Here is a 23,322-nt window from a genome sequence, read left to right on the forward strand (position 1 = left end):
GTAACAACTCACAGTTAACAAAAGCAGCTTCATCCTTGCTAAGTTCCCTTAGTGCAATATGAGTGTATTATAGTGCTCCGGAGAACCGGACACTGCTGCAGATTTCCTTTTTATATTGATGTAGTAGTAGGGTGTTGTACCATGTTAGCCATTATGGATGTGGTAAGAAGTCAAGCAAAATGACACCTTTCATTGGCGAACGAAAAAATTACAATATGGAAGCTTCTGAAGCAACTCAGGCCCCTTCTTCAGGCAAGATGTAATCAAATTAGATTTTGTAATCTCAATTATATCTTGCTTGAAGAAGGGGCCTGAGCTGCCTTGAAAGCTTGTGATCTTTTAGTTAGCCAATGAATGGTGTCATTTTGCTTGACTTCTCGTTTTACATTGACAAAAAATGTTATGTTGTATGTATGTGCTGCCACACCATATGAAAACTGGATGAAGTGCCTCGCTGGTCAGTTAATGGCCTTTAGCACAGCAGGTATAAGGGAGTAAAGCTCGGCCAAGACATTCCTAACCTAATGGCCAGTTCACTAAGAAGTGACAACAACTAGCCAAACTGGCAAAAAATTTAAAAAAAAAGTTCTTCAGTCGGTAGCATTGTATAATGTATAGTGTATGAGAATCGTCATTTAGCTGGATTGGAAGTATTTTTCTACCATTTCTCAGTTTCCCCAAAATGTTCTGTATGCATGGCTCAGAGTTGCCATAAATATATGCATGTTCCCCTGGCAAGTTTTCATTTATACAAGGGTCATGCAAAAAGTTTCCGCACTTTATTATTTTCGTTGGAAACAGTGAAGGCGGGAAGAGTAGTAACTGGTCATGTCTGAGAGTGTCATGTGACTAGTTCTGTCTGGCAAGCTGGCTGCCCTTGCAGTTTAGTGTAAGAATTGTTAACCTTTGGTAAAGATGGCTTCGAAACTTATAAATTGCACCAAAGAGGAACAGCGTTCCGTCATACACTTTTTGTGGCCAGAAAATGTGCCGGGAGCACAAATTAATCTCTGCATGTGTGTTCAGTATGGAGATAAAGTTCTCTCTTGTAGAGTCGTCTATGAGTCAATTGAAATGTTTGAAAATGAACGTACTAGTGTGACGGATGGAGAGTGCTCTGAGATGTCCAGCTAAAGCCACGGCCACAAAGAATGAAGACAGAACCCCGATGTGAAAGCAGCGCTGCATTAGCAGCTACGCGCTCAACTGAAAACATTTTTTGCTGATGGCATTAAGAACTTGGTACGACACTGGGAAAATTGCATTGCAAAGGAAGGCGACTATGCAGAAAAGTGACGTAACTTGTTTTTGAAATCCTTAATAAATTGAGTTAAAAAAAAAAAGTGTGGAAACTTTTTGAATGTCCCTTGTAAGTCCCAATGTTTGCGTGAGAAGTTGCCTACTCACATTTTGCAACTCTTATGTGTGTATCTAAGCTTTATAAATGAGACTCCTGGTCGACATTTAAACACAGAGCTATGGAACTGTGAAACAGTGAGGCAAGTTATATCAAAATGTAAGCAGTTTAAAATATGTTGCACTTTCCTCCACTGGTCTGTCAACATGCTGTAATGTAAATCAATGTTACCGTGTATCTGAATTAATCTGAATCTTTAAATGTATGCATAATGCAATCAGTAATTTATATAGTGTGTAATTACATTTACCTCTGAACTTTTTACAGTGCTCTGAGCCCACCCTCAGTATAGAGCACTACACACAAATAAACTGAACTGAACTGAATAATGTTGACTGGCCACTCTAAATTACCTTAGGCTGGGTGAATGCACGTGCATGCCCTGTTATCTGTCTGCACAGTGGGTGGCAACGTGATGGTGTGATTAGCACTGCTGCCACACAGGTCTTGAATTTGATCTCTAGCTCTGCAGAGAGTTGGCAAATAGTTTTTTTTTTTTTTTTACAGTACACTACATCAAAATTTAATACATATTATGTTAATGGACCACTTTAAATTGCGACGAGTGTTTACGTGAGTGTGTCCTGCAATGGATTGACATTTCATTCAAGGTGTATTTTTGGTATATACTTAATGCTCCTGGGATAGATGCTAGGCCCCCATTAACCTGAGCTGGACAGGCAGGATAGAAAAGCAAATGGTTAGATAAGTAACTGTGTGAACATGTCCTGTGGTGAACCATCCAGGAATGGGTCTTAAAATGCAACCTTCCAATAGAGGAAACTACTCTGCAAAAGTGATGAATGCATAGCTTCATTAGTGGCTGTTATAAATAAAAGTATTTTACAAAGCAGGTCACATCATTAAAATTTTTTTATATCCAAATATACAGCCTTAACTTGCAGTAACCTGTATGAAAAAGTAAAAATATTAAATACATTGAATAAAGCAGTCAGAGCAATACCTCATACTTCTAAATGAGGAAAAATGATTCAGTAAATTTTAAAAACACAAACACAATGATTGAGCTGTTGAAATTTCTTCAGATTGGCAAGTTAGATGCTTAAACAATCCTGACGTATGGCAGAGTGAGAGTATCACAGTTCTATTGTGCCCAGAATGCTTTCATGTCCTTCTTGTCTTAACTCCATTGATTTATGTACTTAACAGGATGGGCTCTAAGTGGGTAAAAAAATCGATAGATGGTGTAGCAAGACTGATTGCTTTCTTACTAATTTTGAAATTGACTACAACTGATTCCCTTGCGTGCAATTCCTAAATGTTTGCTCATAACTTCTTGTTAGAATGAGTCCCATGAGTTCCATGCAACATTTGTGGAAAACAGCAAGAAATCACAGAGTACAGGTAGAGGGATGAGTTGCCTTTATAAATACAGTGTCACACATTTCCTTTCTTTCTTTTGAAACTTCTTGTTGTTCTTCCTCTATTGTCTATTTAATTTTATTATTCTGTGTTTAATGTTATTATATTGTCTTCAGTAATTCTGTACATGTTTTAGGTGTTTTTGCATGTAATGTGCAAATTACCTACCGCTATAGTAATTTCTGTCTGTCTGTCTGTCTGCATGAAACAACCTGCTGCTCTAGTGGTTAGATTTTTTTAAACTTAGCACACTTTTTCTACAAGGAAGTTTTTGTAACAGTTTAATTTTCATTGAGATATTTTAACTAGAATATGCTGTACAATGTTGTGAAATTTTTAAATCCTTCTAAAGGAACAGGTCAATTTGTGTACTCAAAGATCTTAAAATACACACTCTATGCTATTTCAGTTAGATTAATTTGCTGCTTCCAATTTATCTTAAGAGTGGTTACTTGACTTTTTATATTTATTATATTTTTTATTAGTTTGATGGCTGCTCAGACCCCCCGTACAAATTAGTCAAAAGTTCTGGGGAGGCACGTGTGCTGAAGCTGTTCGTACAACTGTCCCCTGCGCTTTGAGGGAAGTTAAATGTAACAATCAAAAAAAAGTCTCATATCTTAAAATGATTGGAAGAGGATACAAATTAAAAAGAGTTTTATCTGGAAATGAACTGATCAGGTAAAGAATTATGTAAGGGTCACTCTATAAGCATAGATTGAACAACTGTGTACTCAGTATTTACATTACACTAAAATCAACCTTATGACTGTATTATCTGAACATAACTATTGTTAAAATTATACTACTACTGTACTGTAGTAGACTGCTTAAAAGAATACTCCACCCTAAAAGGATAATTTTTATATGTTAGTTACCCCTTGTGGGTTGTAGGAATTTCTGAGAAAAAAATGGAATCTTATGTTTTCATGCAGAATGGAGATAACAATGTTTCTGTTAGGGCTATGGTGACCAACACCGGACAACAACAAACAATACAATAATGTCTGTGCAAAAATCCCAACTCTTCCTGTTATTCACTGATCATGAGTTCTACCTTCAATTCAAAAGCTTGTTCCTGAGTGAACGTGTTGCTTCTGCATGTACTGCTCTGATTTTCTAATAGAATGTATTAAACAATTTTTTGGAAAATACCCATGCATTTTGCACATTGTGAACCTATGATTGAGTGACCTGACATGCTTAGTATGCAACACGAGTAACATGAACTTTTTTCATGGATGGCTTTACATTGTTTGTTGTGGCCCAGCACTTGTCTGGATAGACGTCCATTCCATTAGAGAGTGTATTATCTTGGTTCTGAGTCATTTCTACAATCTGCATAAGGTAACATTCGGAAAAATATCACTTTTGGGTGAGAGTACATAGAGAAGCTGGTGAGTGCAAAGAAAGAATGAATTGATAAAGTAGAATAAACATACTTAAAGTTTTGGAAAGATGTAGTCACAAGAACCATTAAAAAAATGAGGATAGGTAAAGCAGTGGGCCCAACTGGGGTGGTGTTGAATATCTTGAAGACAACAGATATTTCCGGAGTTAAATGGCTGACAAACCTCCTAAAGATTTCCAAAAATTGGAAAAGAAGTGCGCTCATTCCAGTATACAAAGGAAACGGTGATTCTCTGGAGCATGGGTCATATTGAACAATCATGTTTTAAGAGAGATAATGAAGATGGTTGAGACAGCGTAAGAAAAAACAATCAGTGAAAGTTAATGACAATAATGGGTGAGATTCCACTCTACCACAGCCCCTGTAATAAAATTAAAATAATGGTTTGCTTGATCAATTTATAATTTTAATCATTGATAAAAACAACAGGAATGATTATTGATCTTAATTCTTTCCCAGCAGTGATATGAGCTATCATTCATTTTATATACACAATCAAGCATTATTCTGAGCAATGGATTTACTTTAGTTGCTATTGTGATTATTATTTTTTAGTTTATAAAGCTTACAGTATGTTAAATCTGTATGCTTGACTTTTATTCTTTCAAACGGATCTTGCTTAAGTGCCCATAGACTGTCTGCATAGCAAGAAGCAAAGTGAAAGACTGAAAGAAAGTGGAAACATTCTTCTGATTTTTGTGTTACATCAGTCAACATTTTTTACTTATCTTCAATTAGGGTTAGGGTCCTAAAGAACATTTATTTCTTGCCTATTGATTATGAAATTCTCTACATAAATAAAAATACCCTCTCGAAAACCTTTCTTATACTGAACACTCAAAAATATGCAAACATTGTATATGTAGTGCTTAACAAACAGAGGAGTAAGTGCCAGTACAGTTTATTCATTTTCTGTGTACATTAACCTTTTGAAAGATTTCCATCCGTAATGCTGACTGTTTCCAGGATGTGGCAGCAAAAGGATTTCTCAACTCTCTGTTCAACAATTGAGAATAATCCTTATCCAGAAGTCTTATGAGGAGTGATAAAAAAAAAAAAATGTTGACCTTTAACCTGAAAGGCTTTAGTCTACGGTGCTGATTTTGCAAGTGGCTAAAGATTAGCTGCTGCTTACTAAAATGGCTGAATTACAAGATTCTCACATTTGTGATGTATTGTAAATACTAGCAGTGTTACCTGGCATTGCCCAGAAAATTTCCTAACATAATCAGCCTCTTTCTCTGTACGATATTTGTTTTCTTTCTTGTTTTTAACCAAGAGGTTAATATTATTAGTTAACTGGTGCTCTTTATTTTGAAATATACTAGATACAATTGCCCATGAGTAAAACATTCCTGTCACAGAGCCTGCTTTTCCTAGTGACTGACCTTGGTTTTTGTTGATGGTCACTGCAAAACACAATTAACAGGAAACTGTATTCTTTTGAATTCCAGTGCAACAGCTCTCGCTCACTCCTTCCCTTCTCTTCCATTCGTTAAACTCCGCTCTTTTAAAGCTCTCCTTTCCTTTCGTCCCCTTCCTATATATTTCCATCTTTTGCCCTGTGCAGGCTCCCCTTTATACTACCTAATTGGGTGCAGGTATGAGGAGCTGCTCACTCCATGTGTCATGCCCCAGAGTCCCTATCATAGGCTTTAGCAGGAATTTGGGGACATGAAGTATCAGGGCTGTGAGTTAGTGTGACAGTTAGGGAGTTAGACACAGCTGATGTAACAACTAAAAAGGTGTATTTATTGAAGAAAACTCTATTAAGAAATTATGCAATGATGAATTAAGATGAAAAAAATGTTCCAAAAACTGCATTCAACACACGGCACACATCAAAAATAATGGTCCAAAAAAAAAAAAAAAGGATCAATCCCCTTTTAAATAAGCTCTTCAGAAAAAAAATTTCTTAGGCCGCTTTCTCCCCCTATCCAAAAACTCAGGGTTAAAGCTGACTTGTATTGGCAAATCGGAATACCTGTCTATTCCCTGACATTACATCTCCCTGCAACTCATGTAGTGACCTTTTCCTAGTCTGAACTGAATCCCCCCAAATCTGGTGTAAAGACTGGCTTTTATCCTAGGTCAACCATCACCTGACTTGGGTCTAACACTCCTCTCACTCCATAGTCACGCACCTAACCTAAACATTATCTGTGCTGACTGTGTCGCATGCACCTACATTGGTGACACTACGCACCTTATCCTTCACTTATGCCCACGACCAGTGTCTCCCCACGCCTGTCTGTTACTCCGCAGCGCCACAGCCTCCAAAAATCATGGCCGCACCAGAAGAATGCCAAGATGAAGCATGACAGGCAGCAGGCATCCACACTTAACCGAGGGCCCTTCGCATGGAAACATGCGGCACCCCATCTGCTACAAGTCTGACAACCCACGACCACTCCACTTGTGCACTCGAGGAACAAACCGGTAAGTAACAAAAGTTTTTTTTATTTTATTTTATTTTAATTATAAGGATGGTACATGCAAATAAACACAAATGAATCAAAGTACTTTTAAATTACACATTGGGTGGTGTTTCCTCACACCGTGGCATCATTGAAGTGACTGATGATTCACCCTCCTCCACATGTGTATGCAATGCAGCCTGCCAGTTTCTTAATTAACCGCAGAGAGAGAAGCACTCACACACACCTGCACCTGGTTGGAGGCTGCATCTTCTCGGGGTGTAATTTTTTTTAAAATTGGCCACAAATTTCCTAGTTGCAGACCCGTTATATCACAGAACTGTCAATAGTCTCTAACCAAGATGAGCCAGGCAAATGAGGACACACATAGTCAGCAAGGGGCTGAAAAGAGGTGTTGGTGAGGCCAGAATTAGCGCTTGCCTGTTAGTCTGAGTGTGGATCCCAATGCCTCAGTGCAATCACAGGGATACTATGCTGTTCAAATGGTGCCATCCTTTGGATGAGATGTAAAATCGAGGTCCTGACTCGCTGTGGTCATAAAAGATCCTTGGGCATCTTTTGTAAAGAAAAATGTATCTCTATTTCCTGGCTAGATTGCCCACCACAGCCTATTCATTCTTGCCTCCATTATCATTCCCTGTCAATAACTGGCTAACTATCTCTCTTAACCCTTCATCACCTAGTACCTAATATGTGGTGAGCATACTGGTGCAAAATAGGTGCTGTCACATCATCCAGGGGGGTGCTACATATTGGTAGTGGTTAAAGTTACTCCCCACTCTCTTTATAAAGCACTTTGAGTAGTAGAAAAAGTGGTATATAAATTAGAAATTATTATTGTCATTATTATTATTATTATCAATAAATAAAACTAATTTGCCTTATTTTTTATTTGTCAGGCTGAAAACGTTTTAACGCTTAAACCGATGGCAACGTACATACGTTGAATGCCAGAACAGGCTATTGTCGGTTCCCAGCACAATTTGCCAGCACGCCAGAGCCGAGTATATTTGGCAAAGTACATTGGTTGAACGATGTAACAGACTATAGTCAGTTCCCAATGCAACTTGGCAGCATACCAGAGCCGGGTATAGTTGGTGCCACTGCTGCCCCCTAGTGAATCAGCGTCACTGTCCCTGGGATTCGGCTGCTGCACTCGACTAGCCTTCAAGCATCAGCGTTGGCCTTACGTGCTCATGTTCAACCAGTTCAAGCACAGTTGGCTCGTGATTTAATAAATTTCATCAATGGTGTCAGCTGGACCTTGTAAGTATTAAGACTACCAGTAGGCCTAGGAGACGCCTTATGGGTAAACAAGTTTTGGAAGAAATTTTTCATGATCCTGACAGTGGCAGTGAGAGTGATAGTGAGCCATCTGACAGTAATGTGAGTGAAGTTGAGATACAAAGTCAAGATGATGGAACAGAGATTGCAGCCACCAGCCACAAAAAAAAAGGCAAAAGGAAAAGCAGCAAAGCAGAGACCAGTTTTCTTGGAGATGTGATCAAATTCAACCAGTTGTACACCCATTTACTGGACGATCTGAAATAAACCCTAATTTTTTGAAGCACTACCAGAAGAACCGAAACCAGCTGATTTCTTTTTATTTTTTGTGCATGATGAACTTATCTGAATACAGTGGAACCTCAGTTCACAAACGGATTTGTACATGTACAAATCGGGTTACGACCAAAAAGTTTGCCAAACTTTTGCATCTGTTCACGACCACACACTCGGTTGACGAACAAGCCAGTTTCCCTTCCGGTTCGTAAGCGCTGATGATTTCCACACGTGTTCAGTCTCTCCCTGGGCATTCGCTGTAAACGCTTTGTGCTCTATTCATTTCCCGTCCGGTTTGTAGGCGCAGATGATTTCTGCACATGTTCAGTCTCTTCCTGTACTGTACATTGTTCTCGGTGCATCACGCAGAGGGACTCTCACTCAAAACTGTAACCTTCTCTCAACCCAGCTTCCTCTTGTGGTATAGCGGGTCCACAGCCCCCGTCAAAAAGGCTTGTTTTAATAAATAATCACCGCACTTAGAGCTTAGCGAGGGGGCATGGTGGTGTGTGGCCGAAGCGGTTCCTGAGGAGTTCGAGACGTGGGCATTTGTCACCTAAGTGCACAGGTGAGAAGCAATTCGCATTCGTAATTGTTCCCAGGAGCTGCTGATTGCTGCAAATGCCGCGTCCCCTCCTGATAAATAGAAGCACGAGTTGGCTAAAGGAAAAAAGAAGAGAACAGGAAAGAACGGGAGGTTGCAGGAGAAGGTAGGAAGCAGGAGGAGAAAGCCGGTGCAGGAGAGAGAGAGAGAGAGAGAGAGAGAGAGAGAGAGAGAGAGAGAGAGCGAGCGCAGACTCGCATGTAGCTGAGAGAGAGCGAGCAGCTGAGCAGGGAGCCTCGGTGTTTGTTTCAGTGTTATTCAATGTTGTTACATTTAGTTTACTATTACGCTGTGCAGTTTATGGTATAACTAACTATTTTTGTGCTTAAAAATCTTTAAAGAAAATATATTGACATACAGTTCGTATGGTCTGGAACGGATTAATTGTATTTACATACAATCCCATGGAGGAAATTACTTCGGGTCATGACCGAATCGGGTTACGACCAGAGTTTTGGAATGAATTATGGTTGTGACCCAAGGCTCCACTGTACTTGTGCGTGAAACAAACTGTTCTGCAGAGCAGTGTATTGCAAGTGCCACTCTTGGTCCAGAATCACGTGTACATAAGTGGAAACCAACAACTGCTTCAGAAATGAGACTTTTCCTAGGAATATCAATGTTTATGGGTATTGTACGCAAACCAACTATTGAGATTGTGGTCTATGGCCGGCTTGTCATCCTGACCAATACCACCAGGCCACCAGATGGAGCTCTCCCTGCAGCATGGAGGTACCCCGGTTACCAGCAGGAAATCATGGACTATGGCGTTTTCCCCTACAAACCTGCTGGATACCCCAGGGGCCTAAAAAGGACACTGCAGGGAGACCCAGAGAGTCGTTTGTGCCCTATAACCCGGAAATGCGTCTTAGTCATAGCGACAGGAGAGATGACGTACTTCCGGGGTAAAGAAAAGGACTTTTTATCTGACCCGGAAGTGATAAGGAATCATGGACTGAAGGATTGGAAACACTTCCGGGTCAGGGAATATAAAAGGACTGTGGGAACTCCCAGACGGAGAGCTGAGCTGGGTGGAAGGGTGACAATGTGTCTGGGAGTGTCGAGGATTTATTGTAGAGTATTGTGTTATTTAATGAGTATTGTGGAGAGGAGGGTGCTTTGTGCACTTTGTGTTAATAAAAAGTCAACTATTTGGACTTTTATCTGGTGTCTGGTGTCTTGAACAAGGCTTCAAGGGAGCAATAGTGCCACCTATCTGTCACAAGATGTATTGGTCAAAGTCAATGCTGTTAGCTACTCCAGCATTTGCTGCTTTACTTCCAAGAAACAGGTATTTCTTCATTTCTTCATTTCAATGACAATGATACTATGCCAGACAAAGATAGTGCGGACTCTGTATAAAATTTGAGACGTTTATGACTTGATGACATCTGCATGTATTTACCAGGAAAAGAAGTGTGCATTGATGAGGGCATGATACACTGATTCAGATGTGGCTTTCGCACTTACCTCCCCAGTAAATGTGCAAAATATGGCATGAAAGCATACAAGCTATACACATCGATTTCAGTTACATACTGGAAAGTCATGCACAACGTCAGACGAACATAATCTCAGCACATTGGAGTGTGTTTTCCTAGACTTGATGGATGGCTTCCTAAATGAAGGACATATTCTGTATATGGACAACTACTACAACAGTCCAAAACTGGCACAAATGTTGTATGAGCAGATACCTCACGTTTTTGGTACACTCTGAATGAATTGTGTTGGTGTTCCTAAGGACTTCACCAAACTGAAATTGAAACCTGGTAAAGTACCGTATGTGCTACCCCATAACAATATTTGTCAGGCACGACAAATGTGAGGTTAACATTATAATAACATTACATGATGCATCCACAGAAGTGGCGCCGGGCAAGCAAACTGCGAAATTGGGCAGCCAATCTGAAAACCTACTGCAGTTCTGGACTACAGTAAGCACGTTATTGGATCTATCTGCAACAAATGCATATTCACTGTACTGCAAGCAGGTGAAGAAAATAAAACATACAGAGTTTGTGAAGCAGGTTACTGAACACCTGGTCTCCAGCAGCATTGAGGAATGTGATGTCATAAGACCAGCATGTTTCAGTTCAGATAGCTCCAATCTGCTTCGCCTGGAGTTCAGTGCTTCAAAGCACTGACCAACCTCCATACCACCAACTGAGCGCAAGAGGTACCAAATACGTGAAAGTGTTGTCCGTAAATATCACAGAGGATCAGGCAAGCGATGGGTAAAAGGAGAGTCGCGCAAGTGCGTGGAAACAAGATACATATGTGCAGGTTGTCATGGTGGTCCAGCATTGTGCATATCACCGTATTCTGGACAACACCACATGCTCGGAGACTTCTGAACTAAAGCTCAGTGAACTAAAGTGTAGTTATCCAGCAAATTACAAACTCGCTTGCATTATGGTGAAATACCTGCTATATTTATGTGCTTTGTTTTTCAAAAATTTCAGTTCATGCATAACCTAGTCTAACTACTAGTCAGGAAGACTAGTAAATTGACTGACTGGAATATTGTACATATATTAATAGAATGTTGCAGTAGTTTTTTTTATAGTTTTTACAGTTCATTGGCAGTGTGTAAAATGAAATTGTGGTGCTCTTTGCATGAAAAAAATATGCTTTACATTATAATTTCACTTTATTTTGGTGAATTGTAACAATGCCTTAAAAAGTGCAGCAAAAAAGTATTTGGTATCCAGGGGGGCATTAACCCCCCAAGTATGTGATGCTTTAAGGGTTAAAATTTCCTCCAATCACTTATGGTTGAACTTTCTTATTTCAATTTAAGGTCTGAATATGACTCAATAGCACTAAACACAAGGCAAGAAGCAATCTTGGATGGGATACCAGACCACCACTGGGCACACTTACTTAGACAGTACCAATTTAGTTGACAATCCTGTAAATACTCATATTTTTGTGATGAAGTGGAAAAAGAAGAATAGGTATAGAAAATCTCCTGCAGGCAAGGAGAAGATATGCAAACTCTGCACAAGTAATAAACGGGCTAAGATTTATCTAAGGACTGTGGAGAATTGAGGTAGTAGTGCTAGCAGATGTTCAGCCCCGTGTAAATATTCACATGCTATTATAAAATAAACAAGATTATAATTTTTCAAACTTGATAAATATTGCTGTCATTGCCTTTTCAATTTTCATCAATTTTATGTTGATTTGTGCTTGACAATTTATAACAAAACATCCTTGCATGCATTGTTTCTGAAGTAAAAAAAGATACACAGTGTTCAGCTCAGCCTGCAGATATTTTATGAGAAACAGTGGATTAATTGAGGTTGTCATGGAAGTTGCAGGAAAAGACATCATCTGTTTGGGTAACTGTGGATGTAAGCAAAACTTCCTTGACTGTGATGTTTGTACACTGATTTAAGATGTAAGAAAAAACAGACAAGCAACTTCCATTATTTGATTACAAATGTCAGTTTAGGATAGCAAACTAAGCTGAAGAGAAGGTCTGTCCTCTGAGGGAATTGTGCTAACTACTGCACCACCACGTAATACTGATATGTCGTTATATAGGAGATTCTAATTTTGCATGTAAGATGAACGCTACTGTGATGCTGTCACTGCTTTTCTACTTTCCTGCATGATTTGTGCTCATTTTTGTTTGCCAGTTAAAAAATACTGTTTACATGTGTTGTCTCTGAAATAAAAGGTACACAATGTTTCTCAGTGTTTGATAAGACAATTTTTTTTTTTGCACATTAAGCTAGCATTTCTTTACTCAAGCTGAGGTCTGCAAATAATTGCTAATGTCGTTTCCCGTCTTACTCTCTCTGAATGTTTGAGAGGCAAGACAACACTGTCAGCACTTTGTTTACCATTGGCTTCCAGAAGACAGAAAGTAAAGCAGTTCCTGAATGCAAATATAGCCAGCTAAAAGCAAACAGCATGGATTACAAACCAAACATCTTCTCTTACAATCACAAAAAAGTAGTCGATGTCCTGAGGCAGTTAGTAAAAATCAACACTGCGGCTAGCACTTCACTTGTAAACAAAACACAACATAATTTTTAAACCTACTTAATGCAATTCTGTGTCATGCACAATAGCAGTCATTAATCCTTATTGAACCTGTGAGCATTCCTTTCACTCAGTGAGTATACATGAGAAACATACCAAATTGAAGAATGTCTTGCTGGAGCAAATTGCCCTCCACCCATTTTCCATATTTACTCTCTTCTATAGTCTGTCTATTTAGCAGCGATGATCACATGCATAGAACAAATTCTGGACAAAACATAAACCCATTGCAAGGTACACTCATTCACACAATCAGATCTGTACTTACAATCAATAAAGCAGCATGTGAGCTGGATCAGGGTATTCCACTCCCTTTGCTACTAGATTTATGTGACAAAAGTATGGAAACTATCGAGTAAATGAGAAAATACAAATTGCATAGAAAACATGTGCCTCTACACATATGCAGTTATTTAGATAATTAAGCAATTAACATCCCATCATGCTTAGAGACTTGCGTATAAATGCTAAACACACCCAGGTGCTCATTATGTGACTCAACAAGCTATAGCTTCATGCGGGACTCTCGAACCCACAAACGCTCTTATCATTCCTAACTCAACAACTCCTACCCATTTCTAATAAATTTTGTAATGCCCAATCCCTCAAATGAAACAAATAACCAAAGTAATTAAAAACCTGTTAACCAAGCATTTTATTTTCATGAGAGCAAACCTGCTGTATTTTGCAGCTAAGTGAATTAGTATTTAGCAAGCTGCACAAAGTCTTTACCAGCTACCACTATCAAAGGGAGAAATCTCTCCATACACAAGTTCCACACAATTTCACCATCAAAATAACTGATTCAAAATGGTGTCACAGAAAAAAACATGATGTAAGTACAACAATGTTAAGAACCAAAGGAGTCCAGCCTTCGTCTCAGGTCACTTGATAGCGTCCATGTCTCACAACCATATAGCAAGACAGGAAGCACCAGGACTCTAAAGACTTGGACCTTCGTCCTCTTGCATACAGTAGATATCAGTGCTGCACACCCATTTCCAGCGACCTCATGACCCCCCATGCCCTTCCAATCCGTCTACTGACTTCATAGGAAGAGTCACCAGAGACATGAATGTCACTGCCAAGGTAAGTAAACCTCTTGACAAGGTCGACACTCTCTCCGCAAACAGACACACTGCTGATGGTTGTGCCCAAGAAGTCACTAAAGGCCTGGACCTTGGTTTTTATCCAGGACACACGCAAGCCCAGACACTCAGACTCCTCGCTCAGTCTCTCAAGAGCCCCGATCAGAGCCTCCATTGACTCTGTGAAGATCACAGCATCGGCAGCAAAGTCGAGATCTGTGAATCTTTCTTCACCAACAGATGCCCCACAGCCGCTGGACCCCCACGACCTTGCCCAACACCCAGTCCATACAAGCACTGAACAGAGTAGGAGCAAGAACACACCCCTGATGAAAAATCCTTGGGTACCGTTGGTTTCACTTTGTGTCAAATGAGCGGTTTCTCATGGAGTCCCGAATGAGGCACATTACTTGCATTGTGAGGGAGCGTCAGTTGCGGAACTATGGCCATGTGACGCGTTTCCCCGAGGGTGATCCGGCTCGTAAGATCCTCATTATTGGGGACCCGAGTGGCTGGACCAGGCCAAGGGGTTGCCCATGTAACACCTGGCTGCGGCAGATAGTTGGTCTTTTCCGGAGGGTGGGACTGGACTGCGTGTTTGCCTGGGGGGTTGTCAACCGGGATCCTGAGTTGTTTCGTCATGTAGTGGGTGTGACAATGCATTGTACCAGTGCATGCTCCCCAACTTGACTTGACTTGAATGTTAAGAACAAATTCAATCGAAAACCAAATATGACCAAAGTAGTCCTTGATCTTTAAAACTTCCCTAACATAGTGTTAGAATTATTAGAATTAATTAGAATTATTGGAATTAAAAAAAATCAGTTTTTGATGTCAACGTAAACGTAAGAAAAAAAAAAAAGAACAAAAAGTCAAGGATCAAATGAAGTTAAGTTTATCCCAACATACATTGTAAAAGAAAGGCATGTTAAACTTGCCTTTCTAAAATAGTAAAATTCCAACATTCTGTCATATTGTCAAGTTGCGTTTTTTAAATGCTGGGCAGCGATTAAAATCTTTCATTATTCTGTCAATCCCTTGTGATGACATATCACTACACTGACATGACCTAAAAAGTAGTTACCGGCAGTGCAGTTTTTAAGTAAATGATTTGCTGCCTGACTACTATGTCAGACTCTCTGAAGATACCTGTTATCCTGGCCCCAGCTAGACTCCCTTCACATATGGTATGTTACATTTTCACTCAAAACTAGCTCAGAATTTGTGATGGAGCATTCCAGGTTGGGGCTTACTTTGTGCCAAATGCTGTTTGGATAATCTACTTCACACCCATGGAGACCCCAAGATTAAGTAGATGAGTAGATGTTGTATCAATACATTCACTAAAACAGTCCTAAATAATGTTTTATTTGTTTAACACATCAAAAATATGCTACATTTGCATTTAACACTCAGCTGGATCAGGAGCAATTTTTCGGTGAATGAACCAATGCTCCATAGACATAGTGAGCCAGAAGCTGCCCTTTTCTTTTCAACATTATTCAGATAAAATGCGTATTTTCAAAGCAGTTTGGATTTATTCCATACCATGCTATTTGGAGATTGTCCATGGAAAGATTTTGCCAAATAAGATGCAATACTGAAATTACTGAAACCCTGTTCAAGGGATTGAGAGGTTTTACACATTATAACAAAAAGTATATTTTACATGTATTAGGCTTGATGTTGATACCTTTTCAAGCTTTGACAATTGGGACATTTTCCCAATAATTATCAATTTTTGTCATCCAATGTGCCAGGCAACTACTGTGTCACTGCTGTAACAGCTGCAAGGCATTTGTAATATTATGCAGAATGACTGTTACTTAAATAGGATGTAGGGCATGACATAGAATTTCCCATTACCTTCCATCTTTGAAAGGCTGTTACATAGGTTGCTGATTACAACCTGAAACAGTTTTTTCTCAATATCTGTATCCACAGTATGGACTGTCATTGTCATCTAGGGCGTGAGATGTCCATGCATTTGCAGGAGGATCAATAATCTCCTGTTACGCATGGGCACCTGAGGATAACCTTCCAGGTTTGGACAAGGTATGCAATAACTCACCATGACAAAATGGGGCGGAAAGGTTTCCGTATCTTCCCTTTCTTCTTCACTAACTAAGAGAAAGTGCAATTCAGCCATGTCCCCACTTAAGTAAGCTGAAGACTCATGGAGGATGGCTGGTTAGTTAATGGAACTTCATCCTGCGTGCACAAGCTTGCACAAATAGACCTGCTTGAGTATTTTGTCTATCACTGCCACATTATTATCCCTTAACAAGAAAGTCCTCATTAAATCTCAATCCAGTGAGCCCAACGATCAATTGTAAGTAAGTCCCATGCTCTTGGAGCTGCTTTAGGTGGCTGAGCCTTTCCTGTGACCATTATCAGAATCGCATTTTAATTCTATTCCAGTCCTGGTGCCCAGGACATCTGCAGCTAATTGCAGGTTATTATGTCCAGTCAGTTGTCTCAACCCTTTGGGGGCCATGAGTGATATATAATGCTGTATTGCGACTGTCCTTGTCTTATACTGGTAATTAGTTGCCTTAAGGGAATTTATATTTGCCATTCATAATCACTTTCATACTTAAATTTGGGCTCAAAAAATGACATTTGATATGTTGCTAAGTTATTATCACACCTTGTATTCTTTAAGTGTTGTGACAAATAGGAGGCGATATCGCTCCCTTGAACCCCTGTCCACGACTCCAGACACCAGGTAAAAGTCCAATAATTGACTTTATTTAATCGCCACAGTGCACAAAGCACCCTCTCCTCCACTATTCTCATAAACAACCACAATACTCAATCACAAATACAATCCTCCACTCCCAGACGCGTTGCCACCCTTCCACCCAGCTCAGCTCGCCGTCTGGGAGCTACCACAGTCCTTTTATATACCCTGACCCGGAAGTGTTCCCAATCCCCAGTCCATGTGATCCTGTATCACTTCCGGGTCAGGTAAAAGTTCTTTTCTTCACCCCGATAGCCCGTCGCTCTTCCTTTGACGAACTTCCGGGTCATAGGGCACAAATAAGTCTTTGGTCCTCCCTGCAACTCCCTCTTGCGGCCCCTGTGGTATCCAGCAGGGTCTTGTATAAAAACTACATAATCCATGACTCCCTGCTGGTCTTCGGGGCACCTGCATACTGCTGGGAGGGCTCCATCTGGCGGCCCGTGGGTATTGGCCGGGATGACAAGCCGGCCACATCTCACAGTGTCTATTAGGTAGATTTGAACCCTTGTCTGGTCTTGGGGAACTTGAACCCCATCTTTGACATCTATATGCCTATTCTCAGGGATTTAAATCCCAAACCGAGGGTGTGACCTCAGCTTTAAAAGTGGAGATATGAACCCAACTTCAGGAGAGACTCAAGCTCTCCTTTTCTTAATTTTTTCCCCGATTCTGCCAGCTTTCTATTATAATCTTAATACTAAACTAAAAACTATTGTGGACCAAGGCTAACAAGAGTCATTGTATACCTTTCGCCAACCTTTGAATTTCACACAAACTTCTAAATTCAAAATCATCCTTTTTACCTTCACCATCCACTGCTTTTCTTATTCCTTTCTTTTACTCCTTCTAACCAAGGTGTCAAAGCAGCCATGAACTTTAACTGTGTCAGAGACTTTAAATCCATCAGAGGGACTTGAACTCCTTTCCTTTGTGGCCTACCCAGATACCACATAAAACTAACAGAAAATACTGTCTTACCTTATTGGGCACCAAGGATGAGTGAAAGAGATAGAATGTGCTATGAGTACCAAATGTCAAATATAATTTTACAGAACCATTTCTGGATGGGTAGAATACCTTTATTGACACCCACATGAACCCACAGAAGTACCAAGTAGGAGATGACTGAATTGAAGCTGTTGGTTACACTTCTTAAATATATAGCTAATTAAAGGTATATGTAATTAGTGGGCATATCTCATGTCCTTGCAAGTTACTGATAAACTGACCCTCAGAGTCAAAATATTTGCTACTTGTGCTTACACTGGTCCACAGATAAAAAGGCTTAAATTTCTTTTTTCTGCAATATACAAAGACAAGTATTTATCATCTATCAACATCTTTAAACTCACTGACACAATTAGTTAAGGACAGTACAAGAGAAATATAACTTGGTCTGGAAGAAAGTAATAGAAGAGTATTATGTATATACAGTATGAGTGGAAATTATATTATGTTTTCCAGTGATATTTCTCCACAGAAGTATTTAGTGTGAAAACAGTAATGGTTTGAGAACTGAACCCTCATGGACATCATATCTACCTTCTTAAGATAATGACTGCTAAAATAAGGACTGTTACCAAATTCCCATACATCGGTTTGACAAATGTGAACTGAATTGGGCAAGCATGGTAACCGAGAACCATTAAGTGGTCAATTATGTTAAATGCAGCACTTAAATCCAACAACAGACTTATTGTATAATTTATTTCATTAGAAGATATTAACATATTAACATGTAATTTACAACACAAACCGGTGCAAAAGTCATTCTGAAAGTTTAAATAAATTGTAATGTGTAAGATGAGACTGAAACTGAATGGCAGCAACTTTTTCAAGTACTTAGAAGGAAATAGTTAATCTGAAGTACTGTAGGTCTGTAATTATTACATATGTTTGCATTTAGCTCTAACTTTTGCAACAGCAGCCTGTAACTGACACTCTTAGTGCTTGAACCAATAAAAATGAAATGAATATGTGAATAAATGCGATATAAATCTGTGTAAAAATGTAAATATAGCAAACAAATCACATATATGTCTGTGTAACAATTAAAAGCATTAATCACGACGATGTGCTCATTTTTTAATTATGTTTGTTACACACTACACTACTTGCATCCATGGACAAGGCATATATTCCATTTTCAGGGATTATAATATAATCTAAGGTTGACATGCTAGTGTAGAAGTTAGTGCAGCTGACACACATGGCTAAGATATACAAGATATTTAGAAGTGATTTATCAAAAATTCTTCATAATTGGCTAAGTGCAGATAATGGTGTAGTACATTCAGACAAATGTATTGGCAAGTGCCTCATCAGACATGGCACTTTAACACATCAGATGTGGACTGATTTGGTACCTTAACCTAACCTACTCTAGTAATTATTCCTTACAACTGTATGTGCTAGTCATCACCTTTGCACTTATGAATTTAATGTGATTGTAAATGTGAATTTTTAACATGCTTAACTTGTAATGTATAATGTTGACTTATACTTACTTTCATAGATTATGTCTAGTTTAATTGTCACCAGATTTCCTGTCATCTATGATTTTTAGTCTTTTTTGGGTAAAAGTGTCATCTAAGTAAAAGCAATTTATATATATTCATAGTAATCATTGCTCTGCGGTTCATCTGGCTCTTTAAAAAAACAAGTCCAGGTGCCTTTGTAGATTAATAATATATTGGCTATATTATTATTAGCACAAAAGAAATGTTTGTATGTATAATAAAATAATAAAGAACAGTAGTTGGACAAAATCCTTGGTATATCAGAAGTCATGCATACATTAAGTGTAATATTGTTACAAGAATAACATTTTTATTCACACAGTCAGAAAGCTATAGTGGGGTGGCATGATGGTGTAGCGGCTAGCGTTACTGCATCACAACTACATGAGACAAGGTTTAAATTCTTCACCTGGTCACTGCCAACATGGAGATGGCCCTTTCACCCCACACCTGCTTCAGGTTTTCTTTCGGTGCTCTCATTTTCCTTCCACATCTCAAAGACACACTTGTCAGATTGATTGACTGCTCTAAATTGCAGTCAAGGGTCAGCTCCTCTCTTGTGTCTCATTGCTCCTGGATAAGGTCTTAAGATTCACAGTGCTAATCTTGGATTGGTATGGGTTTAAAAAATGAACAAACAAAAAATGTCAGCATTTAAAAAATGAGACCAGTACTAACAGATTTTTTGAAAAAGAAGAAACAAGAAAATTCTTTTATTGTGCCACCAATAACGATGTCAAAGTTATCCGTTTATGGCCATCAGGGGCACTCAATAGCACCAAACACAATTATAAATAAAAGTAAAGGTTGTTTAATGTACAATAATTTCATGACCTTTATTTAATGGCTTCCTGACTGGGAAAAGTACCAGCAACTAACCCGGCTGGGATGCCTGTCCATCTACATTCTTCTGTTATGGTTTCCTGGTCGGGTAGGAAATTAACCTTAATCCCTGTCGAGATGCCAGTCCATAAACTCTGACACTTACACCTTCTAACATGTTAAATAATCTATGAGGGGACCCAAACTACATACGCACTTTCAAATTTAGAACAGAGTGAGGGTGGCTGGAGCAGGTGATGTCAGAAACAGTGGGCAATGGGATTATTCATGCTCGATGCGGTTCGACAGGGGAGCATGCACAGAATATTCAATAGCATGCAGTTTTCAGTTTTGGATTTTTTTCCATATTTTTAAACCTGAGAAGAGAACACTTACAATATTGTGTGCTACAAAAAAACCCCACAAAAATAAGACTGGACATATTGCTGATCACAACTAGCCGGTATAAAGGCATAATCAAGGCCAGCAGGATGCTGGGTAATATTTAATGCAGAATTAATCATTTTAGTCTTTATTAAAGGACTGCATACAAGCCATGCTGACCTCATCTTCATCCACATTTTTTTCTTTTGTGTTTTTCATTTTTCATTACAAAACAGCACACAAGCTATCGCAGTATGTTTGAAGTCACATATTTGTTTGGAAGAAATTCTTTGAGATCCCTGTGAGTGATGTTCTTTGTGGATATAATCTTTTAGTGTGCTTGCTTCAATCCCTGAAATCTGACTAAAATGAAAAAAAATGCCAAATCTGTCATTATGTGCTAGATATCTTACAATTTTAGCATTTGGTAGAACTGAAAAAAATTCTAGTATGTGCAAGGAATTACCCTAACATCTATATATTTTTAGTGTGAGAGAAAGCCAACCAAAAATTCACATGAGCAGTGCAATATGAACAAGAAACCCTGGTACTATAAAGCAGTGGTTCTTACCACTGTGCCAGCCATGCTCTATAATGCTTACTGCTATTACACTATAACAACAATAAGACTTATACAAATTATGAGACAAACAGTTGAAAAATAAGTTATGGATGCTAAAGTGTATTGTATTGATTGTGAATAAGTGAGATTACAGGGACAAAGCTAAAGTATGGTTGTAAACACCAAGGCAAAAAGTCACTATAAAAAAGCAATGGACAATACAGTCAAGGATCAAAGTTAAGGAGTCAGATCACCAAAGAGTCAGCTAGAGGTTAACATGAAAGTCTCAGCGTTGAGAGTTGGCTAGCAAATATAGTCTTACTGAATGTGTTTTAAGCAAAATATGGTTCTAATTTGACCAAGTGTGGGTGAAAGCAAGAGTAGTTCTTGTAATGGACTGGCACCCTGTCTAGATTTAATCCCTGATTTGCAACTAGGTCTGTCAGGATAGGTTCCAGCACCCACAACCCTGAACTGAATTAAACAAATCTGAGAAGCCATATTTAAATACAGCAACTTGATATTCTTCCATCTATCTGATGTGTGGCCACAGTCAATAATAGGCACTGACATTGACATTGATGTGTTTGAACAGAATAACGAATGCTATGAGGTTTCATACCTGAGTTGAAAATAGCATCTCCTAGGGATCAGCATGGGGTACATGTTGTTTCGAATGTTCAGTATGTGTAGCAAATAATTTAGTGTAGCTCAGTGCGGGATTAAACTCGATTACATGTGAACTAATTCAAAATATGGTCCAAACTCTGTATGGAGTTAACTTGTGCTACCCCAGTTATATGTACATACCTGTATGTACGTAATGAACTATTGTTGTATACTGGGTGTAGCACTAACTTTGGTTTGCTATGGCTAGAATAGGCTGAGGCTACTCACAACTTTAAACCTTTACTAAGCTGGTTCAGCACAAGGAAAGATAGATAGAAGGAATGTGTGTAAAACTGGAACATTTAGAAAAATCTGTCTTACTAAATCATAAGCCTTTAATGAGGTATCTATAGAGGCTGCCATAACTGATCCATACTAAAAGATGACACAGCTATTAGGCTGCAAACCTTCATATCACCCATAAGGTCCTCCCATTTTTAATCCCTTTCATAAAATAAGTGCCTAAAGCCATTAGATAAAAAGATTTGTTCACTCACATAAGAGGTTTCATATAGAAGGAGAAGATGGAGAAGACATCAAGTGTTTGTGCTCATCTTGCTATTATTACTATTTTTTTGTTGCTGGAACCACTCTGATCATAAATGAAGAGGTGAAATATGAAATAATCATTTGGCATAAGTATTACAGGATATTGCTGTATGCCTGCCTTATAAGATCACCTCCAAATCTCTGCAATTTTAGCTGGTAGCCAGAGGCTATCAATTTATTTCTGAGTGCTTGCTTCATTCTGTAGGCTCCATTTGCTGCCCTGCAGTAAATACTGAAGTAATGTGCAGTCAACTGAGAATTTCTCGAAACCAAGTTGAATTGATCACAGTACAGTAACTGCTTTGTTTTACTGACCCACTGCAACCTTACTCAATGACATTGTGCAAAGTTTTCATTGAGTAAGGTTGTAGCAGGTCAACGAAACAAAGCTGCTTCTGTACCACAAATCAATTGAGTATACTCAAGAGGGCTTGAATTATCCAAATCTGAGAACCTGAAGGGTTAGGCCTGGGGTCATGTTAAATGGATTTGTTTGGTCAAAGGCAATATGGGTTTTTGAACATCTCAGGCTACTCGGTTATTTGGGTATTATTTTTGGGTATTTAAAGTCACACATTACTAAAGGACATTTTAAATTATTAAAAACTTGTGCACTTGATGTAGAGAACTATTCAACCATCAACTTAAGCACAAATAAGTGACAAAATAAATGAAGCAGCAAATGAGGGTTTTAAGTGTATGTATACCTTGGTGGCCACTGAAATAATTAAACAATTAACATCCCATCATGCATGAGGTCATGCATTAGAATGCTGGTTAACATTGGGCATTTGCCATGGCTTATAGAAATGAAGGGCCTATGGCTGGTCATTTTCTCAGGAGGGTTTTATTAACAAAAGTTGCTCATCTTGATGTTTTATAAGGAACATTAGATAAGCTGCTGCTGGCATGGAAGCATGAAGGAAAAAGTTTGACTGTTATGATGTCCACGCATTGAATCGAAGATAAACAAGATAGATATGTAAAAATAGATAAGTACCTTCTAATCATCTGAGACTACAAATGTCAATATAAGAAGGGAGCAAGAAGTTTAATCAAGCATGTCAACAGTTTCAGAGAGAGGAGTAATGTGATCATGATGTGGAAAAGTCAT

General features: G+C 38.9%; 1 protein-coding gene across 1 annotated transcript in view; it reads right to left on the bottom strand.

Moving 5' to 3' along the window:
* Positions 1 to 23,322, bottom strand: part of vipr1b (vasoactive intestinal peptide receptor 1b) — a 239,703-nt gene that overhangs the window by 52,276 nt on the left and 164,105 nt on the right. The window lies entirely within an intron of this gene.

Source organism: Polypterus senegalus, chromosome 5 (genome assembly GCF_016835505.1).
Source record: "Polypterus senegalus isolate Bchr_013 chromosome 5, ASM1683550v1, whole genome shotgun sequence".
NCBI lineage: Eukaryota > Metazoa > Chordata > Cladistia > Polypteriformes > Polypteridae > Polypterus > Polypterus senegalus.